This window comes from Prionailurus viverrinus, chromosome D2 (genome assembly GCF_022837055.1).
Source record: "Prionailurus viverrinus isolate Anna chromosome D2, UM_Priviv_1.0, whole genome shotgun sequence".
Taxonomy (NCBI): domain Eukaryota; kingdom Metazoa; phylum Chordata; class Mammalia; order Carnivora; family Felidae; genus Prionailurus; species Prionailurus viverrinus.
In genome coordinates, this window is record NC_062571.1 from 60859491 (window position 1) to 60884764 (window position 25274).

The window sequence follows — 25274 nt, forward strand, 5'->3', positions numbered from 1 at the left end:
TGCTTACTACTTATCACCCAGAAAAAAAGCCTGGTCACAGAGCAATTCCTCAGGTTTCTGGGACCGTTTTCTAACCTATTCTATTCCTGGCTTTTCCTGACCCATCCAGCCTGGACACCAGGGCTGTTTACTCTGGGTATGGTAAAAGAGCACGAGAAGAGGTGACAGAAGAGTGAGTGTCTGAGCTCAGCAACATCCCCAAACCATAAATGTGTTCTCAGCCATATCCTGCAGCTTTCTTTGGCTAGGCTGTCACAGTTGCTGAGTAAGATTTTGCCAATATCTCCTTCCTTTTCCCTTTCTGGGAACCACATTTCTTCAGTCCCGGGATGTTCCTCAGCACCATCTGCCGCTTGTTTTCATCTCTCAGTGCCAACTGTCTTCCTATCCACTGCCTGGATCGAACTTTTGGGCCTCCCAGCCTTGTGATGTAGGGGACACTTTCTTGACTAAGCTAGAGCTAAGCGCATGTTTTGTTCTGATGAGGGGTCTCTCCCCTTTCTCTTACTTTCTATGGGGGTGGGGTGGATTCAGACCTCCACGGACTCCAGGAACCTTGGATCTCAGTGCTTCCAAAGGAAGTTCTGGTAGGACTTCAGTTGATAAGACCATGAATCAAAGCCAAGGACAACCAGGGGGAAGGGCACACCATTTAAGTTAGAAAGGAGCTGGGCAGAAATGAGAGACCAGGAGATGGAATGACTGTTCACTGTGGTAATCTGGGTGGTAGCTATTTTGCAACTTGACCTGACAGAAGTCTATGACATCAGGAAGAGCTCCCAGCTCAGTAAGGAGCTTGGGAGGAATGAGTGAGGCTTAATTCTATCTATCTATCTATCTGTCTATCTATCTATCTATCTATCTATCTATCTATCTATCTATTTATTTTGAGAGAGAGACAGAGAGAGAGACACAGAGAGAGAGAGAGAATCCTAAGCAGGCTCTGTGTTGTCAACACAGAGCCCAACTTGGGGCTTGATCTCCCAAACAGTGAGATCATGACCTGAGCTTAGATCAAAAGTCGGATGCTGAACCAACTGAGCCACGCTGGTGCCCCAAGACTTAATTCTAACAGAAGGTAGGGCAGGGTGAAGAGAATAAGCTAGAATCAGGACTGGTCAGAGGGACTGAGGATGGCCTCCTGAGGGGGACAAAAGTACCTCTGGGCAGTTCTCACCAATTCAATCTTGTGCCAGGGCACATGTCACTTGGTAGAAAACACTTCTGCCTGCCAACAAATTCTGAGGGGAGAGTACAGATGGAGAACACAAGGAGGGCTTGTGTCCTCAAGTTTGGTGGGGGGAGGGACAGCTAGGGCAAACGTCTAGCCTAGGCTCCAGGCTCAGTGTCCTTCCCTCCAGACACCCAGCTCCTCAAGGTCACTATGCCTGGCTGTGTCCCACATACCCTAGTAGGGGCTGGCTCCTTTGCTTCTAATTCCATTTATCAGCTCTGTCAGCAGGAGGACCAGTACTCAGCAATGGCTGTCACTCACAAAGTAATCCAGCCCTCTCATGCATGTGGGCTGTGCTTGTAGCAAAAATATCTATAGACAAGGTCTTGGCTCAGAAGTGAATGGCTCAAAACCCCGTAAAAAGCAAAACTCCAAGATGGAACTGGGCCCCCAGGAACCAGGCAGAACAAAGTATTACATGCTTTCTCTAACCCTGAACTCTGGGCAGCCTCAGCAATGCCTATGAGCCAGTATCCTGGGCTCAGTCTTCCTTAAGGGGTATCAGGTAAGACAAATACTATGCTAAAGCGAATTTTGAGAAGGTGCAGCCTGTCAGATGCTACATCCTGAGAGCCTCAGGCCTCAGGCAATGCTGCCTTGATCCCTGGGCTTTCTCCCCTTGCCATGGCCAAGTGGAAGGTCTAAAAACAGATATTTTTCATTCCCAACAAAGTTGGCTTTTGGCAGAAGAACTCAGTTCTGTTTCTTAAAGGAAGGCAAAACAGAGAAGGCCTTGGAGCTATCAGCTCCTTGGAAGGAAACCAAAGGCCTGGCTGGACTCCGTGCATGATCTCAGCTCTCCTCTTGTCCAGACCTTACTTCCTTTCTTTCTTTTTTATTCAAGGCAAGCTGCCCTTCAGTTCACCCAGCCTCTGCCATCTCCTGCCCTCATCACCTCTCTTAGATTTCCAAGAGAAGAAGATATTCTAAGTTCAAGTCTGGACTCCAGTCCATTTGGGACTTTGGAACATTAGGGCTACTTCCTATTCTGTGACTTCGCTTTCTGGAGCTTCAGACATTAGGAACATGTCCCATTTGGGCCTCACACTCCACACTGGCCTGGGACGTGGCAGAGGGCAGCAATGAGGCAGAAGACAATCTCCCAGACTGCTTCTGTCTAAAGACCTTAGGTTTTACAATTTGCAGCTTCAGTCTCTGGCTCCTGGCCATTCCAAAGGTACCTCCTAGGCTGAGGTCTCTCCCCAATCCATCAGGTAACAGTCTATTTCCCAAGTGCAAGCCCACTTTCTTTCATCAGCTGCTGGGCTTGTGGGCTTCCTAGAACCATGTCCACCACTTTAGCTCCAGGCAGGTTCAAAGTCAGAAAAGCACTGATAAGCCACATGTTCTCTAAGGAGTCCTTACACCCCCACATATGGCCCTCAGTAGACAGGAGCCTGGATGCTGGCAAGGGACCTAATAGAAAGAGAACTGAACTGGGAGTCTCACTCTTACTATGGATCTCAATTTACCTAATGAGCCTCTGTTTTATAGTCTCTCTCTATAAAACAGAATTTGAACTCACCTTCCTAAAAGGACATGGAATAAACATTTTGATTCCTGAAAGTAACATAACAACTGATAGAAACACTGTCATCCCAGTAGCTATACAGCTACCTAGACAGCTCCTGGGACTCCAGAATAACTGTCTTCACAGCCCAGGAAGTACTTACCTATTTTGAACTAACCCAAAGAGCCTATGTGCATAAATAATTCTTCACCACAAAGGAACATCTTCTGGACTTAAGTGGAAGACACAAACGGCCTCAGTTTCAAAGATTCTATGCCCTCTTCTTTGCCCTGAAACACTTTGCCTCAGGTGAGAGAAGAACAGATTGGGGACTGGGGTGTGAACCTAAACCCCAACCCTGGAGTCTCTGGAGGAAAAGCACCTGACATAGGCTTTAAGGTCGGAGAGACATTTTGGTCCCAGATCAACCACTAGCAAGCTATGTAAACTGATACACATCACTTAATCTCTTTGAGCCTCAGTTTTCTTATCCTATCTATACTATAACTGTATAAAGCTCATATACGGATGGCATGAGATGACTGTCCAGTGTCTTGCACATAAGGAATAGTCAGTAAGTGCTTACTAATTTTACAATGAAAAGTTATTTCTGGTGACAATAGGCATTTGGTAGTTCTTATCCCCAGATAGTTCTAACCATAAACCAGGAGCTAGGGCCTTGCACATCTTTATTCAGATTCTGGTGAAGAAGAAACCTAATTTCTCTATTCCATATGAAGCAGGCTTTCCATAATGACCCCACTATCCTGAGTGTAACAGGTAATGTATCAGCCAAAAGTCAGAGAATGTCCAGTATCCACTGCTTAACAGTCCTGGTGTGGTGCAAGGGGATACAGGTTATATTAAAGAAAAACTGAGCAGAGATGCCCACAGAGGCCAGTTTTGCATAACACAGGTTGTGAAGCTCTTGGCCATATCAGGATCAGGAAGGAGAGAGATCCCAGTGCACAAAGTTAGTTCAAAATTGATGAGGTTTTAGACATACATACACACCCGTCTCCAAGCATGTACAATAGGCATTCCCTAAAGACTATTCAGTAGCCTGTGCCCCATGTTTTTAGCAGAGCCTTTGAAATGGGAAATAACTTCTGGCCTAAAGACAGCAGCAAAGGAGAATCACCAATGGAAAAGTTCTTGCAAATGGCTATCCTATCTAGATGTCAGAGGGCTTTGCCTTGTGCCTGAAAAATTGCTTAGTCTCAAATCTCTGATGGACTGAATTCCCAGAAGGAGAATTAGCAGACAACCAAGTAATAGGATACGACCTGACAGCAAACTTGTATTCACTGCTTTCTCAATTTGAACTGACATCTACAGTATAACCTATTTGGGGAGAGTATGTAAGGCTGCCACCAGCCCACTTCCAGCCAGGGCAACATGCAGGCCTTCCCTAAAGCCAGGTTGCCAAATGAGGATGAAACCACAAATAGAGAACAGAGAAACTATTCTCTCCAAATAGAGAAACTTAGAGACTTTTTATAGAATAGGAAATAAACATGGAACCTATCAAGATTGCAGTGGGATATAACAGAAAGAGGCTACAGAAGGGTGCCTGGGTGGCTCAGTCAGGTAAGTATCCGATGCTCGATTTCGGCTCAGGTCATGATCTCACCATTTGTTGAGTTTCAGCCCTGCACAGGGCTTTGCTCTGACAGTGTGGAGACTGCTTGGGATTCTCTCTCCCTCTCTCTCTGCCCCTCCCATGCTCTCTCTAAAAATAAATAAGCTTAAAAAAAAAAAAGGTGTTTTGTTTTGTTTTGTTTTGTTGAAGAAAGAGGCTACAGAATTATAGAAACCTAGGGTCAAATCTTGGCATCATCATTTAGTACTTATAGGACCTTGACCTAAGCTTTAGGTTCTTCATCTTAAAATAGTCATCATCATACTATTTTCTTAGAATATTATGAAGATTAGAGATAATATATAAAATAAACACAAAAATATAAATGATAGGATCTCACCAATAGAAGAATGAAGGCTATTGAGACAGAAACAAAACAAGAAATGGAAATAGAAAATACTTGATGTAGGGGTATCTGGGTGGCTCAGTCAGTTAAGTGTCAGACTCCTGATCTCAGCTCAGGTCATGATCTCATGGTTAGTAGGATCAAGCCCTGCTCTGTGCTCACAGCACAAAGCTGCTTGGGATTCTCTCTCTCTCTCTCTCTCTCTCTCTCTCTGCCCCTCTACTGCTTGCATTCTCATGTATGTGCGTGCGCTCTCTCTCTCTCAAAATAAATAAACTTGAAAAAAAATTAAAAAAAAAGAAAAAATACTTGATGTATTTAAATAAGATGAATGCGGTGGCTGAAGGGCAGCTGGGAGGTCTGGCATCATCATTAATATGTAAGAATAGTGATATGGAAGGCAACCTTACCTCTTTTTGCCAATGTTACCATGGTGACAGAACCATAGAAATAACAGTTCTGGAAGGAACCTTTGAAATCACCTACCTAATCCATGGCCCTCATTTCACAGATGAAGAAACAGATGTCGAGAAAGATTGTAAGTTATCCAAAAACACAAAGCAGGGATTAGACAACAGAATTTTCTGACTCCCAATCCAATGTTCTTCCTGTATTGGCAGGCTAGTTTAACCTGAGGCACATTCCTTAGTTTACAGGCTAAACTTAATCTTTCAGAGAGCATTCAAGGAATTCAAAGCTCACTCCTAAGAAGTGGGAAGCATGATCTGTGGAGAGCTGTAACCTGGAGAAAAGGTTGGCTTGATGTTTAAATTTTCATTATTACCAGGTCCCTCAGGGCTCCAGGGCATGTCAATTTCCACCAATAGAAGCCAAAGATCCTGCTCAGCCTTGTTGTAGTTGGGTGTCAACCACCACCAAAACTGTACAGACCACTCCAAACTCATTATCAGCAAAATAGAGATTTGGTTGCTATTTTAATTACTTAGTACTCATTGAGAAGCTTGAAATACAAAGGTCTTTAATCTTCAACTGGACGTCTTTATTATTTTTTGTAAAGTTTATCTATTTATTTTGAGAGAGAGAGAGCACGCGCACAAGCAGGGGAGGGGAAGAGAGAGAGAGAAAGAATCCCAAGCTGACAGAGTGGAGCCCAATGCAGGACTCAAATTCACAAACCATGAGATCATGACCTGAGTCAAAATCAAGAGTTGGATTACCCAGGGGCCTTTTCACTGGGCTTCTTTGGCAGCAGCCGTCAGGTGGTCTCCAGGCTTGGGGTGGCTGGAGATGAATGCCTCCTACTGTGTGACCTTTTTTTTTTTAAAGTAAACTCTATATTCAACATGGGTGTTGAACTCATGACCCCAAGATCAAGAGTTGCAGGCTCCACTGACTGAGCCAGCCAGGCATCCCAGAATACACTCTACAATGAATGCTCATACCTCAAGGCCAACCTTCCATTCTCTGAGACTGTAACCACTCTGTTCCCACTTCCATGTCTTCTGCTTTAACCCTGCCGAACCCCCTAATCATAGGAAAATTAATCTCTGGGTGATAATTAATCTCTGGACGATTTGAAACAGATAAAGTAATTATAAGGACGAAAGATGATAAAGGCTTTTTAGAGGATTTTCATGATAATCTCCATCTATCTCTCCCACTGGACTCTGGCCATTTCCTCTATTTCAGATGTTTATTCACTAGTTAGAGAATATGATTTTTTTTGTCTCCATTTTTTTTTCCCCCACAAAGCAGGAAAAGACAGCTTGAGAGATCCAAGCTCTGAAGCCACAAACATGAGCATCACCACCCATAAGCCTGCATATTGCCTTTGCTTCTCTCTCCCATTGGTTAGAGGGAGTTGACCAGGTACTGCTTATTATATGAGCTGATGATGGAGAAGTAATGAAAGAACCACAAGCCACTGGGAAATGAAGTTCATCCTTCACAATGGCTCCAGACTTGGGACAAACCTATCTTGGTGCTCAGAGAACCAAGAAGGTCTGAATAAAAAGGTTTGCTCTCCATGCCACCTCTCTAAACTGTTCCCTGCTCCACTGTAATGTCTTACCTCTAAAGAAATGGTGCTGAGCAGAGTAGGTCTTCAACAACACTCAGCGGCAAATGGGCTGCTAGAGCGGAGAGCAACTGCCAAGTAGCTGCAGACAGTTTTTTCTTTTAATTTTATTTATTTATTTTGAGAGAGAGAGAGAGAGAGAGAACACATGCATGTGCTCGCACTAGCAGGGGAAGGGCAGAGAGAGAGAATCCCAAGTAGGCTCCACGCTCAGCACTGAGCCCGATGGGGTGGGGAGAGGGGGACTCAATCCCACAACCAATTATGAGATCATGACCTGAGCTAAAATCAAGAGTTGGGCACCTAACCAACTGAGCCACCCAGGCCCCCCTGCAGGCAATTTTTATGATAGATGCAGGCTGAGCTCTCCCTCTCATTGTCTATGGAAGAACAACACAGTCAAACACAGTACTTCTCAGCCAGGCAGGCTGAAACCTTTCTCCTTCTACTCAGTAAATTTCCTCAAACTCAACGGAAGATACCCTTTCCTCGAAAAATGAGAATGACTGACTCAAGGCATTGCCTAACTCCCTTTTCTGAATTTGTCATAGGGCTGTAATGCTCTGTAAATTTTGGCAAGAGACTGAAAAGAAATCGGAGGTCACATCCTTCATTTTTCTCTGGAAGGAGCTAATCTAGCCTCCCATCCTTCCCCTACTTTCTCCAAACCAGACTTTCCCCAGAACTGATGACATGTCTCCCAATGAGGGACAACACTCTCTTCTCCCAGAAGCAATAAAAGTCTGTCCCTAACCTTGCAATTTCACCAGTGTAAGGACAACCCACAGAGGCACTCTTACAGTTAAGCGGTGCTCTGCTCAGGTGTTGGACTGCATGGAAGTGGAATTCTGATAATAAAGAAGCAAAAAGACAATTCTTCCTCCTCCATAATCCACATTTAGTCTTCAAAATCAAGGCTAGCTAAGCAAGAAGCACTGCATAGATGTTCTCCAAGTAAAGACCTTGGTGGGTCACTACTGGATCTAGTTGTGCTTAGGCCCTGAAAAAGAGTTTCAACCAACAGCTAATAATTTTTAAAATAACATAGTTAGAAGTATGGCTCTATTTCACTCATATGTGGAATTTAAGAAACAAAACAAGAAACCACAGAAAAAGAAAAGAGGCAAACCACAAAACAGACTCTTAACTAGAGAGAACAAACTAGTGGTTACCAGAGGGGAGGTGGCGGATGGGTGAAACAGGTGAAGGAGATTAAAGAGTGCACTTATCTTTTTATTATTATTTATTATTGCCATATTTAAATGTTTATTTTTGAGAGAGAGAGAGAGAGAGAGCCAGAGCATGAGCGGGGGAGAGGCAGAAAGAGAGGGAGACACAGAATCTGAAACAGGATCCAGGCTCTGAGCTGTCGGCAGCACAGAGCCCGACGCGGGGCTTGAACCCACAAACCACAAGATCGTGACCTAAGCCGAAGTCAGGCACTTAACCAACTGAGCCACCCAGGCGCCCCAAAGAGTGTATTATCTTGATGAGCACTGAGTAATGTATGGAATTGTTGGATCACTATATTATACACCTGAAACTAACATAACACTGTATGTTAATTTAAAAGAGTATGGCTCTAGAGTCAGCCTGCCTGGACTCATCCCAGGTCTACCACTTACTAGCAGGGTAGAGCTGGGTGAGTTTCAGTTTCCTCAACTGTAAAATGCGAGTTATAATAATATTCTTTAGAGAGAGCTAGTTGTGCAGATTGAATAAGGCAACAGATACAAAGCGCCAAGCATACTTCTTGATACACAGAGAGTGCTTCATTATTATTATTCTCTTTCATTTTAATGTAACTCCACAAATAACTGCTTTTTAGAACCTGAAATTCCAAGGCTTGCCATAAATTGGCAAACTCTTTCCTCCCCCGCTTTCTGGAAGGGATGTGTCTTCTACAGGCTCCTCAAAGAGGGATTTCCTATGGTGGAAAGAACACACTGCTTTAGAGTTCATGCATTAGTAGGTGCAGACAGGTAGGGTGGCAGGCCCTCTCCTGGAGAAGCAAACATGCTACTACCACCACTGACTTCTTATGGAAACTGTGTCACAGCAGAATTCTTAGCACCCTGGAGGAAGAGACCCAGGGTTACATTATAGATTTTCCACAATGCCCAACAGAGTCCTAAGAAGCAGTGAAACATTCAACACGCCTGTGGACTAATTTAGTAGCACTCAGGCCCAACCAAAAAGGAAAGGAATTTCTCAAGGTCACATGGTAAGATTAGGGTCAGGCCATCACAGTACACCCAGCGCTCTTTTCAGTATTCACATAGGGTTTCTAAAGCCCTCAGAGCTGAGTCCTGCCTTTAAGGAGCTAATAAGCAAAATGGGGACTCAAGATAAACCACAGTGGAAGGACACATCCACAGACATAAGCGCATACTGGGTGGAGCCAGCAGTGCTAAGTGTGATTTGGAATCAGCTACATATCTGAGCAGAGATTGAGTGGCCCGGTTGAAACAGTGTCACACCTTTTAAAAGAGGGAAAATAAGTTATCCAAGATCTCTTCTATTTTGTCCACCCTTCCTCCACTTTATATCACTGCCACCAGTTAATTCTAAGTACAAAATTGTCCACCAGTGTAGTAGGGCCCCTGAGACAGCAGCCGCAGCAAGGGCCATTAGCTCTGATAGGTCTGTGACTGGCACTGACAGCTTAGGCTCCGTCAGGTCCCATCACGTGAGGGACAGACTGCTCAGGTTCAACCTTGATGCTGAGAAACTAAGTCCTGCACAAAAGATGGGCCAAAGGTTAAAAGGGTAGGAAAGAGTGTCACTTTACTTCCCAATCATACAATCTACAATTTCAATTTCTCAGAAATCAGGTTTGATCCATTCTAGAATGTCCTTTCGAGGTGTGGTCAATTTAGCAATGGATTTCAACTGCACAAATTCAGCTCAACTGTGCAGGGTACTCATTAGATAACTGTCCAAAACAATCTAGGCAGATACACACTGTGATCTTTGAATAGCCAGGTTCAAAGTCTTGCTGAGTTATTTTTGGCACTTCTTTGCATACAGTAACTAAGAGATTTGCACCTCAGAAGATGAGAAGAGGGGCACCTGGGTGGTGCAGTCGGTTAAGCGTCCGACTTCAGCCAGGTCACGATCTCGCGGTCCGTGAGTTCGAGCCCCGCATCGGGCTCTGGGCTGATGGCTCAGAGCCTGGAGCCTGTTTCTGGTTCTGTGTCTCCCTCTCTCTCTGCCCCTCCCCCGTTCATGCTCTGTCTCTCTCTGTCCCAAAAATAAATAAACGTTGAAAAAAAATTAAAAAAAAAAAAAAAAAAAAAAGAAGAAGATGAGAAGAAACAATTACGTTCAGGGGCTCCAAGACTAACTGGTACCCAGAGAGGACAGGGTTTACTTCCTTCAGACACTGCCTGCTTAACCTCTTCTTATACAAGACAAAGCTTGTCCATCTAAACATGGCCAAAAAGGAACAGAGTGATCAAGCACCCAGTTAAAAGGACAAAATACCGGCTACACAAGAGCTTCATGTTTCAATTCTCCATGCTGTTTTGAGAGATTTGAGGGTGAGCCTGTGTAAATGATCAGTGTAAGGCTGGGATCTGGGCCCAAGAATAGAAGGGAAAAATGGGGAAAGGGAAGAGATAACTTTTAGTGTATTGTATTAAAAATAATATTAAAATGCTTACTATATATATTGTTTCCAATATCTATTCAAGACTCTCCCCTCCAGTGACTGACAGAGGAGGAAGGAGGAGAATGAAGTAAAATGGGACAATATATATGAATAGTTAATGCAAGGGAAGGTTCTCTGAAAAGTGAGTGAAATTTTAAAAAATCAGCTGAGTAACTCTGGGTATATTGTAATTTTTAAAAGTAGTTCAGGACTTCCACTTCCAGTTACGATGGAGTAACTGAGAACTGTGAAAGATACAACTCTTCAGACACTGGATAACAGGAAGTGTAGGACAGGTGTGTGGAGAGATTAAGGTGAGCATGAAGGTCTTGCTAGGCTAAACAGACACACTGGATTTCAGGAGGGAGAGGCGACTAGAACTTGTAGGCGGACTACCAGAGGAGGCAATGAGGCAAAGAAAAGAGCTTCAGAAATTTGCATAGTGTTCCTACTGAATCTGTTGCTAATACTAAGGATCACGTGTATAGGGTAAAATTCAATCAGATCAGAATAAAAAAAGACTGAGAAACCGTAAGCTTGCACCACTGAGAGGTGTTTGAATTTTGACCGACCAGAATGAAAAGCACCTGTGGAACACCTAGGGCATTCAGGGAGACCCCAGAGCAGTCACACCTCAGTAGAACTAAACTAGCCCTGGAGTAAAGGCTATTCTGAACCTATTCAAAGGAAGATTAAAAAGAAGTTCCATGTATGAGTTTGGTCAAAAGGTACAAACTTCCAGTTATAAAATAAGTACCAGTGATGTAATGTACAATATGTTGACTATAGTTGACATGGCTGTATGGCATATTTGAAAGTTGTTAAGAGTGAATCCTAAGAGTTCTCGTCACAAGGAAAAAAAAAACATTTTTGCCCTTTCTTAGGTACCTATATGAGATGGATGTTGACTAAACTTATTGTGGTAATCATTTCATAATATATGTAAGTCATGTCATTATGCTATAACCTTAAAACTTATAAGTAGTGCACGGTAATTGAATCTCAATAAAACTGGGGAGGCAGGGTAGATGGAGATCATGACCAAAAAAAAGGAAGTTTCAAGTGGATCATGCTATTCCAGAAAGAATTTACCTGTCTTCCTGAACAAAGTCCAACACTGTTTAATAAAGACAACAAAATCTAGCACTCAACTACCTAACATTCACAATGCCCAGTATCCAATAAAAAATTGCCAGAAATGTAAAAAAAACAGGAAAATGTGACTCATAGCCAAAATAAACAGACCCAGAAATGAGATACCAGAATTAAAAACAAGGACATTTAAAGAGCTATTATAAATATGTTCAAGTATTTTAGAACATCCACAAACATAATAAGGAGCAAAATGGAAGATATAATGCACACCATAATAAAACCACTGAAAATTCGTGTGAGAGAATATTAAAAGCAGGCAGAGGGGGGAAAATAGATACAGAAGGAAAAAAAAGAATTCACATTTCTTGTCAGAAACCCTATACAAACCAGAAAACAATAAAATGCTATCTGTGCCTCCCCAAAATTTACTGTTAACCTAGAATGCTATATCCAGAACACATCCCTCAGAAATGAGGGTGAAATAAAGACTTTTTCAAGCAAACAATATGAGGGAATGTATGGCCAACAGTCCTGCACTACAAGAGATGTTAAAAGAAGTCCTTTTGGCAGAAGGCAAATTACATTATCTGGATCTATAAATAGGAATGAAGGAATGGTAAACACATTGATAAACATAAAATATTTTTATCTGCATTTAAAAATGAGGAAAAAGAGGGGCGCCTGGGTGGCTCCATCAGCTGAGCGTCCGACTTCAGCTCTGGTCATGAATCTCACGGTCTGTGAGTTCGAGCCCCGCATTGGGCTCTGTGCTGACAGCTCAGAGCCTGGAGCCTGCTTCAGAGTCTGTGTCTCCCTCTCTCTCTGACCCTCCCCCATTCATGCTCTGTCTCTTTCTGTCTCAAAAATAAATAAACATTAAAAAAATGAGGAAAAAGATAACTGACTCTTTAAAGCAAAAAATAATAGTAATGTGGGAATTTCCATGTCTGTGTGGGCTCCCCCATATACCTAATGTCCACCGTTAAACTTGGTTTTCTTCTCCTGTTTAAATAAAAATAATAATAGGGGCACCTGGGTGTCTTAGTCGGTTACGCATCCGACTTCAGTTCAGGTCATGAACTTGTGGTCTGTGAGTTCGAGCCCCAGGTTGGGTTCTATGCTGACAGCTTGGAGCCTGAAGCCTGCTTCGGACTCTGTGTCTCCCTCTCTCTCTGCCCCTCCCCTGTTTCTCTCTGTCTCTCAAAAATAAATTAACGTTCAAAATTTTTTTTCTTAAATAATAATAGCAATGTATTGTGAAATGTATAAAACCTAGAAGAAAAATGTATGACAACACTAGTACAAAGGACAGGAGGGGACAAATAGAAATACATGATTGCAAGGTTATTACATGTTACATGAAATCATAGGACATTATTTTGAAGGTAAATTGTGATAGGTTAAAAAGCAACCACTAAAAAAATAAAATGAAGAGGTATAGCTAAAAAAGTCAATAGTGGACATAAAATGTAATACTAAAAGATATCCAGTTAATCCAAAAGAAGGCAGAACATAAAAAAATGAATAAAGAACAGGTGGGAGAAAAAGAAGAAAAAAAAACCAATACAGGAGATTTTAACATAGCTATATTGACATATAAATTAAGTGTAACACTTCAATTAAAAGACAAAGATTGTCAGACTAGACACAAAATTAAGACCCAACTATGGGTTGTCTAAAAGAAATTCACCTAGAGGCACCTGGGTGGTTCAGTCAGTTAAGCAGCCAACTTTAGCTCAGGTCATGATCTCCAGTTCATGAGTTCAAGCTCCGTGTCAGGCTCTGTGCTAACAGCTCAGAGCCCGGAGCCTGCTTTGGATTCTGTGTCTCCCTCTCTCTCTGCCCCTCTGCCACTCACACTCTGTTTCCCTCTCTCTCTTCTCTCTCTCTTTCTCTCTCTCTCTCTCTCTCTCAAAAATAAAGAAACTTAAAAAAAATTTTTTTTAAATAAAAGAAATTCACCTAAGTTCAGCTCAGGTCATGATCTCACAGTTCCATGAGTTCAAGCCCCACATCAGGCTCCGCACCCTCAGTTCAGGGCCTGGCTGGGATTCTTGATCTCTCTTAAAATAATAAACTTAAAATAAAATAAAATAAATTCACCTAAAATATAAAGACACAGATAGGCTGAAAGTGAAAAGATAGACAAAAATATGCTTCTGAAGACACTAAAGTAGAATTGCTATACTAACATGTGAAAAAGGAGACTTCAAAACAAGGAATATTATCAGGAGTAAAGAGAGAAATTTTGTAATGATAAAGGGGTCAGTTAATTACCCCTATATGTGTATATTAGGTATATACACATATACCTAATAAGACATATTAGGTATATGTGTATATGTATATACCTAATATACCTAATAGGTTAATTACCCCTATATGTGTATATTAGGTATATACACATATACCTAATAAGACAGTTTCAAAATTCTGGATGAAGCATAACTGACAGAACTAAAGGAAGAAACAGAAAAGTCTACTATTACAGCTGTGAGTTTCAATACTCCTCATAACTGATAAAACGATTAGACTGAAAATCAGTGAGGACAGAAGATTTAAACATTACCAACCAAACTGACCTAAAGTCATTTATAGAACATTCTATTCAATAACAGCAAAGTATACATTCTTTTAAAATGCACACAGAATTGGGGAGCCTGAGTGGCTCAGTCGGTTGAGTACCTAACTCTTGATTTCAGCTCAAGTCATGATTCCAGGGTTGTGAGATCAAGCCCCGAATCTGGCTCTGTGCTGAACATAGAGACTGCTTAAGATTCTCTCTCTCTCTCTCTCTCTCTCTCTCTCTCTCTCTCTCTCTCTCTCTCTCTCCTCTGCCCCTCTCCCCGACATGTATACAATCTCTCTCAAAAATAAAAAAATGCACACAGGAACATTCAACAACATAGAGCATATGCTAGACCATAAAACAAATCTCAATAAATTTAGAAGGACTGAAATCAATCACATGGAGTATATTTTCTGTCTACCAAAGAATTAAGTAAGAAATTAATAACAGAGGGGCACCCGGGGGGCTCAGTGGGTTGAGCAACTGACTTTGGCTCAGGTCATAATCTTGAAGTCAGTCAGTTTGAGCCCTGCATCTGGCTCTGTGATGACAGCTCAGAGGCTGGAGACTGCTTCAGATTCTGTCTCACTCCCTCTCTAACCCTGCCCCGCTCACGCTCTGTCTCTCAAAAATAAACATTAAAAAAAGTATATTAAAAATAAGAAATCAGTAACAGAAATTTATCTGGAAAATCCCCAAGGGGAACCTGGGTAGCTCAGTTGGTTAAGGGACCGACTCTTGGTTATTATGGTTCAGGTTGTGATCTCAAGGCCATGAGATAGAGCACCAAATGTGGCTCCCCACTGAGCATGGAGCCTGCTTGGGATTTTCTCTGTCTCTCTGCCCTTTCCCTACTCGTGTGCATGTGTACTCTCTCTTTCTCTCTCTCTCAAAATAAATAAAAATTAAAAAAAAAAAAAAATCCCCAGGGGCACCTGGGTGGTTCAGTGAGTTAAGCATCCGACTTCGGCTCAGGTCATGATCTCCCAGTTTGCAAGTTCAAACCCTGCATCAGGCTCTCTGCTGTCAGCACAGAACCCATTTTGGATTCTCTGTTACCCTTTCTGTCTGTCCCTCCCCCACTGGCTCTCTGTCTCTCTCTCTAAAAAATAAACATTAAAAAGAAAAAAATCCCCTGGGGCGCCTGAGTAGCTGTAGCTCAGTCGGTTAAGCGTCCCATTTCGGCTCAGGTCACAGGTCACGATCTTATGGTTTGTGAGTTCCGGCCCCATGTCGGACTCTGTGCTGATGCCTTGGAGCCTGGAGCCTGTTTCAGATTCTGTGTCTCCCTCTCTCTCTGCCCCTCCCAGCTCACAATCTGTCCCTGTCTCAAAAATAAATAAACATTAAAAAAAATTTTTTTTAATTAAAAAAAAAAAAATCTCCAAATAGGGGCACCTGGGTGGCTCAGTTGGTTAAGTGTCTGACTTTGGCTCAGGTCATAATCTCACAGTTTGTGAGTTTGAGTCCTGCATCAGACTCTGCTGTCAGTGCAGAACCCATTTTGGATCCTCTGTCTCCCTCCCTTCTCTGCCCCTTCCCGGCTCTTGTGCCCTGTCTCTCTCTCTATCAAAAATAAAAGAACATTAAAAAAAAAAATCCCCAAATAATAGAAACAAAACAACACATTTCTATTTTTTAATTTAATTTATTTTTATTTGTTTTGAGAGAGAGACAGCATGAGTGGAGGAGGGGCAGAGAGAGAAGGTGACAGAGAAACCCAAGCAGACTCCACATTGTCAGCATGGAGCATGATACAGGGCTCGAACTCATGAACTGTAAGATCATGACTGAGCTGAAGTCAGAGGCTCAACCAACTGAGCCACCTAGGTCTCCCAAAACAACATATTTCTAAATATCACTAAAGATATGAGAAAATACTGTGAAGTGAATGAAAATGAAAACACAACTAACCAAAATTTGTAGGATGTTGCTAACAGAGGGGAAATTTATAGCACTAAATTTTTATATTAGAAAATAAGATGGGTGCCTGGGTGGCTCAGTTGGTTAAGCATCTGACTCTCGGTTTCAGCTCATGTCACGATCTCACAGTTTCATGAGCTCAAGCCCTGCATGGTCTGTGCACTGTCGGTGAGGAGCCTGCATGGGTTTCTCCCTCTCTCTCTGTCCCTCCCCGTTTACACTATCTCTCAAAATAAATAAACTTAGGAAAAAAAAAGAATTAAAATTAGTTATCTAAGTTTCTACCTTAAGAAATTAGAAAAAGAAGAGCAAATTAAACCAAAGCAAACAGAAGGAAATAACAAAGATAATCATATAAATAAAAGAAACAGAAAACACAAAAATAACAGAAAATGAATGAAACTAAAAACTAATTCTCTGGAAAGATTAATAAAATTGATAAACCTACAGCCAGACGGGTCAGGAATAAGAGAGGAAACATACACATTATTCATCATGAATGATAAATCTTACAGGCATTTAAAAGAAAAAAGGATAGGGGCGCCTGGGTGGCTCAGGTGGTTAAGCATTGACTCTTGATCTCAGCTTGGGTCATGAACTCATGGTTCGGGAGTTTCAGCCCCACATTGGGCTCTGCACTGACAACATGGACCCTGCTTGGTATTCTCTGTCTCCCTCTCTCTGCTCCTTCCCCACTTGGATGCTCTCACTGTCTCTCTCAAAAATAAATAAAATAAACATTAAAAAAAAAAAAAAGAAAAAAGGATATACATGAACAAATTTTACCAATAAATTTAACAATCCATATTCCTGAAGACACAAATTACTAAAACTGGCCCAAGAACAAGTAGGAGACTTGACTATTCCTAAGTCTATTAAAAAAGCTGAATTGGATAAAGAAATTGTGGTTTATATACAAATGGAATATTACGTGGCAATGAGAAAAAATGAAATATGGCCTTTTGTAGCAACGTGGATGGAACTGGAGAGTGTGATGCTAAGTGAAATAAGCCATACAGAGAAAGACAGATACCATATGGTTTCACTCTTATGTGGATCCTGAGAAACTTAACAGGAACCCATGGGGGAGGGGAAGGAAAAAAAAAAAAAGAGGTTAGAATGGGAGAGAGCCAAAGCATAAGAGACTGTTAAAAACTGAGAACAAACTGAGGGTTGATGGGGGGTGGGAGGGAGGAGAGGGTGGGTGATGGGTATTGAGGAGGGCACCTTTTGGGATGAGCACTGGGTGTTGTATGGAAACCAATTTGTCAATAAATTTCATAAAAAAAAAAAAAGCTGAATTAATTAAAATGCTTCCCACAGAAGTATACTGATATATGCAATTTTACTTTGAAACGCATAAAAAAATAAAATAGATTGATGGAGCGCCATCCTATGGATCAGATATGTGAAAAAATATGGTAAATGACAGAATCTAGGTGGTTTTATCAGTATTTGCTATGTAATTTTTCATCTTTACTGTATGTTTGAAATTTTTCATAATAAAATTTTAGGTAAAAAATTCTTCTCACAGGGGTGCCTAGGGTGGCTCAGTCAGTTGAACATCTGACTCTTAATTTCGGCTCAGGTCATGGTCTCTTGGTTCATGGGGTGGAGCTCCACATCGGGGTCTGTGCTGACAGCGTGGAGCCTGCTTGGGATTCTCTCTCTCTCCCTCTCTCTCTGCCTCTCCCCTGCTCTCTTTCTCAAAATAAATAAATAAACTTAACAAAAACATTCTTGGGGCACTTGGGGCACTGAACTTTAGCTCAGGTCATGATCTCATGGTTCAGGAGTTCGAGCCCCACAATGGTCTCTATGCTGACAGCTTGAGCCTGAAGTTTGCTTCAGATTCTGTGTCTCCCTCTCTCTCTCTGCCCCTCCCCAACTTGCACTCTGTCTCCCTCACTCTCAAAAATTGAATAAACATTAAAAAAAATTTTTTTAATTAAAAAAAAATTCTTCACAAGGAAAACTCTAGGCCTGGATGCCCTCAATGGTTAATTCTATTAATCATTAAGCAAGAAATAATACCAATCCTGTATAAACTTTTTTTTTCCCTACACAAACTCTTTTTTAAAAAATGGAGAAAGAAAAAATAAAATAAAATAAAATAAAATAAAATAAAATAAAAATAAAATAAAATAAAAATAGAGAAAGGAAGGAATATGCTCCTGTGGTAGGGTCTCCTCCCTATTGAAAAAAAAGAAGAAAAGGAAAAGGAAAGGAAAAAAAAAAAACCTCAAGGCAACCTGGTTATACGCAAACATGATAACATCCCATGATAACGCAAACATGACCTTGTAACATGAGACCACTTAATCGTATGTTACCATATATGGGAGATAAAAAAGTAAAAAATACATTAAGAAAAGTAAAAAATACATTAAAAACTATGCCACGTGACATTCGGGGCTCAGTTCTTCAGGGAGGAACCCAACTGAGCAGTGCCAGCAGGAAGAAAGTTACTTCCTGGAAAAAAAAGCCTCAGTGTCACAACTCTCTGTGAGAGAATCCTGCTACACCTCAACTTATTTTATAGGGTAACATTACTCTAGTATTAAAACCAGACAAAGACATCACAAGAAAACTATGGAACTAACATTCCTCATAAACACTGATGCAAAAATAATCTACAGAATATTAGCAATTCAAATTCTGTAACACATAAAATAAATACTATTATCATGATCAAGAGGGGTTTATCCCAGGAATGTAAGGTTAAGTTAGTATTAAAAATCAATCACTGTAATTCTATATCAGAATAAAGAGAAAATCCAGGGGCGCCTGGCTGGCTGGTGGTAGAGAATACAACTCTTTTTTTTTTTTAATTTTTTTTTTTTTCAACTTTTATTTATTTTTGGGACAGAGAGAGACAGAGCATGAACGGGGGAGGGGCAGAGAGAGAGGGAGACACAGAATCGGAAACAGGCTCCAGGCTCTGAGCCATCAGCCCAGAGCCCGACGCGGGGCTCGAACTCCCGGACCGCGAGATCGTGACCTGGCTGAAGTCGGACGCTTAACCGACTGCGCCACCCAGGCGCCCCGAGAATACAACTCTTGATCTTGGGGTTCTAGAGTCAATGCAATTCCAATCAAAATTTTAGCAGGCTTTTTCTGTAGAAATGGACAAGCTCATCTTTTTTTTTTTTTTTTTTTTTTTTTTTAATGTTTTTATTTTTGAAGGAGAGAGAGACAGAGCATGAGCCGGGGAGGAGCAGAGAGAGAGGGAGACACAGAATTCGAAGCAGGCTCCAGGCTCTGAGCTGCCAGCACAGAGCCCGACGCGGGGCTCGAACTCACGAGCTGTGAGATCATGACCATGTCATGTCAGACACTCAACCGACTGAGCCACCCAGGCACCCCGACAAGCTCATCTTTAAATGGAAGGGCAAAGGACCCTAGAATATCCAAAACAACTTTTTTTCTAGTAAAAATATGGAATGCGTCCTGAATTTGCGTGTCATCTTTGCAGAGGGGCTGTGGTAATCTTCTCTGTATCATTCCAATTTTACCATGTGTGCTGCCAAAGCAAGCACAAAACAAGTTTTAAAAAGAACAAAATTAAAGGACTAATATTACCCGACTTTAAGATTTACTACAGACTTACAATAATCTAAACAATATAGGGCATAAATTTAGACATGCAGACCAAAGGAACAGAACCCACATATATATGGTCAATTGATTTTTTACAAATGTGCCAAGGCACTTCAATAGGAGAGAGAACAGTCTTTTCAACAACAACGGTGGAACAACTGGATATGTGAGGTAGGGGGTGGAGGGGGGTAGAATGAACATTTACTCATCACACACCATATAAAAGAATCAATGTAAAAAAAAGGCAGAGGAGTGCCTGGCTGTCTCAGTCAGTAGAGCATGTGACTCTTGATCTTGGGGTCTTGAGTTTGAGCCCCACATTGAACATAGAGATTATTTAAAAAAAAAATTTTTTTTTTCAACGTTTATTTATTTTTGGGACAGAGAGAGACAGAGCATGAACGGGGGAGGGGCAGAGAGAGAGGGAGACACAGAATCGGAAACCGGCTCCAGGCTCCGAGCCATCAGCCCAGAGCCTGACGTGGGGCTCGAACTCCCGGACCGCGAGATCGTGACCTGGCTGAAGTCGGACGCCCAACCGACTGCGCCACCCAGGCGCCCCGAGATTATTTTTTAAAAAAATAACGTGAAATGGATCGTGGAACTAAATGTGAAAGCTAGAAGTATAAAACTTACAGAGGAAAATATAGGTGAAAAATTTCACAGCTAGGAGTAGGCAAAGATTTACTAAATAAAACACAGAAGCACAAATCATTACAAAAAGATGAATAAATTTATCTTCATGAATGTTGAATTAAATTAAAATTAGTTGTTATTAGGGGAGCCTGGGTGGCTCAGTAAGTTAAGCATCCAACTCTTGATTTTGGCTCAGGTCACGATCTCACACTTGGCGTGTTTGAGCCCCACATCAGGCTCTGTGCTCACAGTGTGGATCCCAGTGCTTGGGATTCTCTTTCTCCCTCTCTCCCTGCCACTCTCCTGCTTGTGTTTACTCTCTCATTCTCTCTCTCTCTCAAAATAAAGAAACTTTAAGTAAGTACTAACTAACTAACTAGATATAGATAGGTCTTCATTAAAATGTCTGGACTATAAAAAACATCATTAAGACAATGCAAAAGGCAAGCCATAGACTAGGAGAAAATATTCACAATAAATATATATGACAAAGAACTTGCATCCAGAATACACAAAAACTCTTAAATAACACACACACAAGACAAATGAATGGATTTTCAAATTCAAGTATTTATTTACTTTGAGAAAGAGAGTGTGTGCACCGTGGGGGAGGGACGGAGAGGGGGGAGAGAATCCCAAGCAGGTTCTGTGCTGTCAGTGCACAGACTCACACCGGGCAGGCTTGATCTCACTAACCGTGTGGGATCATGACTTGAGCCAAAATCAAGAGTCTGACACTTTAACTAACTGGGCCACCGAGGCACCCACTGATTTTTAAAATAAGCAAATAGTCTGGACACTTCACAAAAGATATATAATGGCCAGTAAGCAAATGACAACTGCTCAACATCACTTGTCATAATGCAAAATAAAATTGATAGTAAGTTACTTATTTTTTTTAAGAACCATAACTGAAGTATTTTTATTTTATGTAAAATGAGTTAGCATTAAGCTAGGTCTCTTAGATATCCACCATCAGGTAGGTATCTTGGATGACCCATTCAAGGAAGTTCACTTAATCCAACTTAATGAAGCCTATATCCTTTGTGCACTGATGAAAATACAGCCGGCACATATCGAGGCTGTGTTTCTGGATCAGACCATGTGGGTTTGAACAGAACAAGAACCCTGGCCAAATTTCCTCAAATGGCTCTAGGAGAGCTGCTGGTGACCCATTTTGGATGTGACACATCTTGCATGCGACAAGGCAAAACACAATACTAATTTTTTTAAATTGTAATGTATGTAGTATAATGAGAACACTGCATACCCATAGAATAAGTAAAATTAAAAAGACAATTCCAAGTGTGACAAGAATATGGAGTGGCTAAAACTCTTACTCATTGTCAGTTGGAATGAAAATGGTACAACATTTTTGAAAACGGTTTGGCATTTTTTAAAAAAGATCTTTATTGAGATATAATTTATATGCCATAAAATTAACTCATTTAAAGTATACAATTCGATGCTTAAAATTTTTTTTAATGTTTATTTATTTTTGAGAGAGAGATAGAGACAGGGCATGAGCAGGGGAGGGGCAGAGAGAGAGGGAGACACAGAATCCAAAGCAGGCTCCAGGCTCTGAGCTGTGGGCACAGAGCCCAACACAGGGCTCGAACTCACGAACAGCGAGATCATGACCTGAGCCGAAGTCAGATAATCAAACGACTGAGTCACCCAGGCGCCCCTTAATACTTTTAGTGTATTCACATGGTTGTACAACTATCACTATGATCTAAACTTAGAACATTTTCATCAGCCCTTCAAAAAATCTTGTACCCATTAGCAGCCATTCCCCATTCTGTTTCCCAACCCTAGCCATGGGTAACCACTAATGTATTTTCTGTCTTTATAGATGTGTCTATTCTGGACATTTCAAATAAATGGAATCCTTTGGGTCTTTGTGTGTGGCTTCTTTCATTTAGCATATGTTTTCAAGAGTCATCCATATTGCAGCATGTATCAGTACTCTATTCTGTTTTATGGAGGAGTAATACTCCATTATATGGATGTATCACATTTTTTAATCTATTCAGTTGCTAATGGACATTTAGGTTATTTCTAGTTTTTAGTTATTATGAATAATGCTACTATAAACACTTGTGTACAAGTCTTTGAGTGGACATATTTTCATTTCTCTTTCAGTAAATACCTAAGAGTGTCATAATATAGATGAATCTCAGACACAAAAGAGCACACAGAAAAGACACTGGTGGTTGATTAGGGCCCAGACTCATGGTTAAGACTGACCACAAAGGAGAACTTTTTGCAGGGATGGAAATGTTCTACATGTTGTGGGGGTGGGGATGGGGTGGATAGTGGATATATGTATTTGCATGATATATATCATGTCAAGTATACCTCAATAAAGTTTTTAAAAATTCAGTAAATCATGACTAGATTAAAAACAAAAAAGATGGGGGCACCTGGGTGGCTCAGTTGGTTGAGGGCCCAACTCTTGATTTCAGCTCAGGTCATGATCCTAGGGTTGTGGGATCGAGCCCCACATCAGGCTCCACACTGAGGGTGGAGCCTGCTTAAGATTCTCCCTCTCTCAGGGCGCCTGGGTGGCGCAGTCAGTTAAGCGTCCGACTTCAGCCAGGTCACGATCTCGCGGTCCGTGAGTTCGAGCCCCGCGTCAGGCTCTGGGCTGATGGCTCAGAGCCTGGAGCCTGTTTCCGATTCTATGTCTCCCTCTCTCTCTGCCCCTCCCCCGTTCATGCTCTGTCTCTCTCTGTCCCAAAAATAAATAAATGTTGAAAAAAAAAATTTTTAAAGATTCTCCCTCTCTCTTTCTCTCTCTCTCCCTCTTCTGCCCTTCTCTCCCATTTGTATGCTCTCTTTCTCTTAAAAATTTTAATTAAAAAAAAATGTACAACTATGGCAGTAAGCTTATGTCTTTTTTTGGTATTACTATTCCATTTTTGGTTGGGGCAAGAATGATTCAGACTGATGGCAAGTAACTAAGTTAGGAATTCTCAGTATTTTGACAATGCCAAGGATTCTCCTCATTGTGCTCCTCCTTCCCACTCCTCCACTCCTTGAAATCCTCCCTGACAAATTCAATGGACTCTGGGCAAGGGTACCTGTGTGGCTTGATTTCAACTCTTGATTTCTGACTCTTGATTTTGGCTCAAGTCATGATTTCAGGGGCCCTGTGTCGGGCTCTGTGCTGTATGTGGAGTTTGCCTAGGATTTTCTCTCTCCCTCTTTCTGCCCCTTCTCTATGCTCTTCCCCCCTACAAATAAAAAGAATAGACAGATAGATAGACAGACAGACGGGCTCTGGGTGGCAATCAACAGTGTCTGGAATACTTTTCAAGTGGACACTAGCTACATGAGGTTTTTATAAGTAGCTGTACTTACCTGGACCTTCTGACAAACTCAATAATTTGCCAAGCTTGGGGGTTTATAGGGTCCTTCCTGTCTTTACCAATCTAATGAAGGTTCTGATTTTTGCCTTTTTAGTGAAACTGAGGCAAAGATAAAGATATGAAATGATCATGGCTCTCCTTGTGGAAACTCATTCTAAGTAAGGGTCACTGGCCAACCATTTATGGATTTCTGAGGCAATATTTCTCTAGGGTACAAGGAGACCAGGGAGGTTTTATCTGTCCTTAGGTTTATACAGGGTCAAGTGGGGCTGCTGCAAGCATGCCGCATACATCAGCTGAGTGAGGTCTACACAGGCAAAGGTCTAACCAAGAAGTAGTGATGCTGATTCTTACACTGTGAAGTCTTCAAGGCAGGCACAATCTTTGCATTTTTATAGCCCCTGGCTTGGCACATAGCAGTGGCACATAGCAGATACTTCTATACTTGTTGCACCGAAGGAAATTACTCTGGGGAACTTGAGGCTAGGGCACATATTCCTTGTCTTATTGCTCTAACCAAAGACACTCAAAATCAGAGAATTCTTAGACCAAAGGAGGTTCTTGAGGGTTTCCTTGAGAGGCAAGGATTGGTTGTTTTTTAAAACACTTTAGCTCAAAGTGGCTGAAAAAAAGAAAACAAGCCAACAGCCCAGGAACTAGAACAAATAACAGCCTGGTAACAAAAATCACAAGCTCTGTTGAGTGAGCACTTCTCCCTCTACTGTGTGCTTACAGTGACTTTCTATCCAGGATAACCTGGATATCTCTCCAGGGCACAATTATCCAATATAATTGTTTGGAAACAAGGATCCAAAAGGTGAACAAATCTCTTAGGCTAAAAAAGATGATGCCTTTTAAAAGGTAACTGTTTCCTCTATACAGCTACCTTGCATATAATACGTAGAAGTTTCTCCCCTTTTTTTCTATTTTCATCTCCTATACTTCAGGATTAAACTCAATTTCAAAACCAATATAAGTTGGCCAATTCTCCCAGTCCGTCCATGTCTTTCAAGCCTGCTACCAAAGGGCTTTCCACTACCCTGAGATTTATTGATCTGACAGACTGGTTCTGCCCTTCAGCAAGGTGGATCAGATAATGAACCTCACAGTGGTGATTAGTGAGAGGCCATCAGCTGGTTAAAGGAGTGGTGACAGTGACTTTCTTTAATTTCCCTAGGCAGTTGCCCCCACCTCCCTGACTTTATTTGGCTGAAGCCCTAGACAGCCCTTGTAACGCTTTTCTTTGCACTAATTACAGATCCAGTGTGCCCAGTGCCCAGGCCCTTTCCCTCCACAAGCAAGGCACGCAATCACGCTAAGAGGCAGCCAAGGAAATGAAGGTGGGGGAATCATGACACACAAATATTGCATCAGGCGTTCTCCTTCTCTGTGGCTTATTATAGGCAGGCCACTCCTCCCCGCTCAACCCAAGAGGCAAGTGTCTCTGTCCTCCCCACCTGAGGTGTCTTTCTTTGGAAACATATCACGGAGGGAGAGAGAAAACATCATCTCTGCTCCTAACTCACGAGCACTGTGACATGGGGTCTCTGCCTCCCTGCCAGGACTCACGGATCTATCCCTCCCTAAAAGACAGAATTCTTTACCAGAAATCCTAGTTGTGAGCTATCCACAGTTTCTCTTCTAGTTGAGTGGGT

The 25274-nt window shown here is 41.7% G+C and overlaps 1 protein-coding gene, 1 non-coding gene and 1 pseudogene across 4 annotated transcripts in view; all 3 read right to left on the reverse strand.

The window, feature by feature from the left end:
* Positions 1-25274, reverse strand: part of ARMH3 (armadillo like helical domain containing 3) — a 176520-nt gene that overhangs the window by 4176 nt on the left and 147070 nt on the right. The window lies entirely within an intron of this gene.
* LOC125148494 (U6 spliceosomal RNA) lies at positions 19442-19548 on the reverse strand. The gene has a single exon (XR_007145576.1). It is a non-coding gene; the product is annotated as a U6 spliceosomal RNA (small nuclear RNA).
* On the reverse strand, positions 21182-21421 carry LOC125148119 (40S ribosomal protein S29-like; annotated as a pseudogene).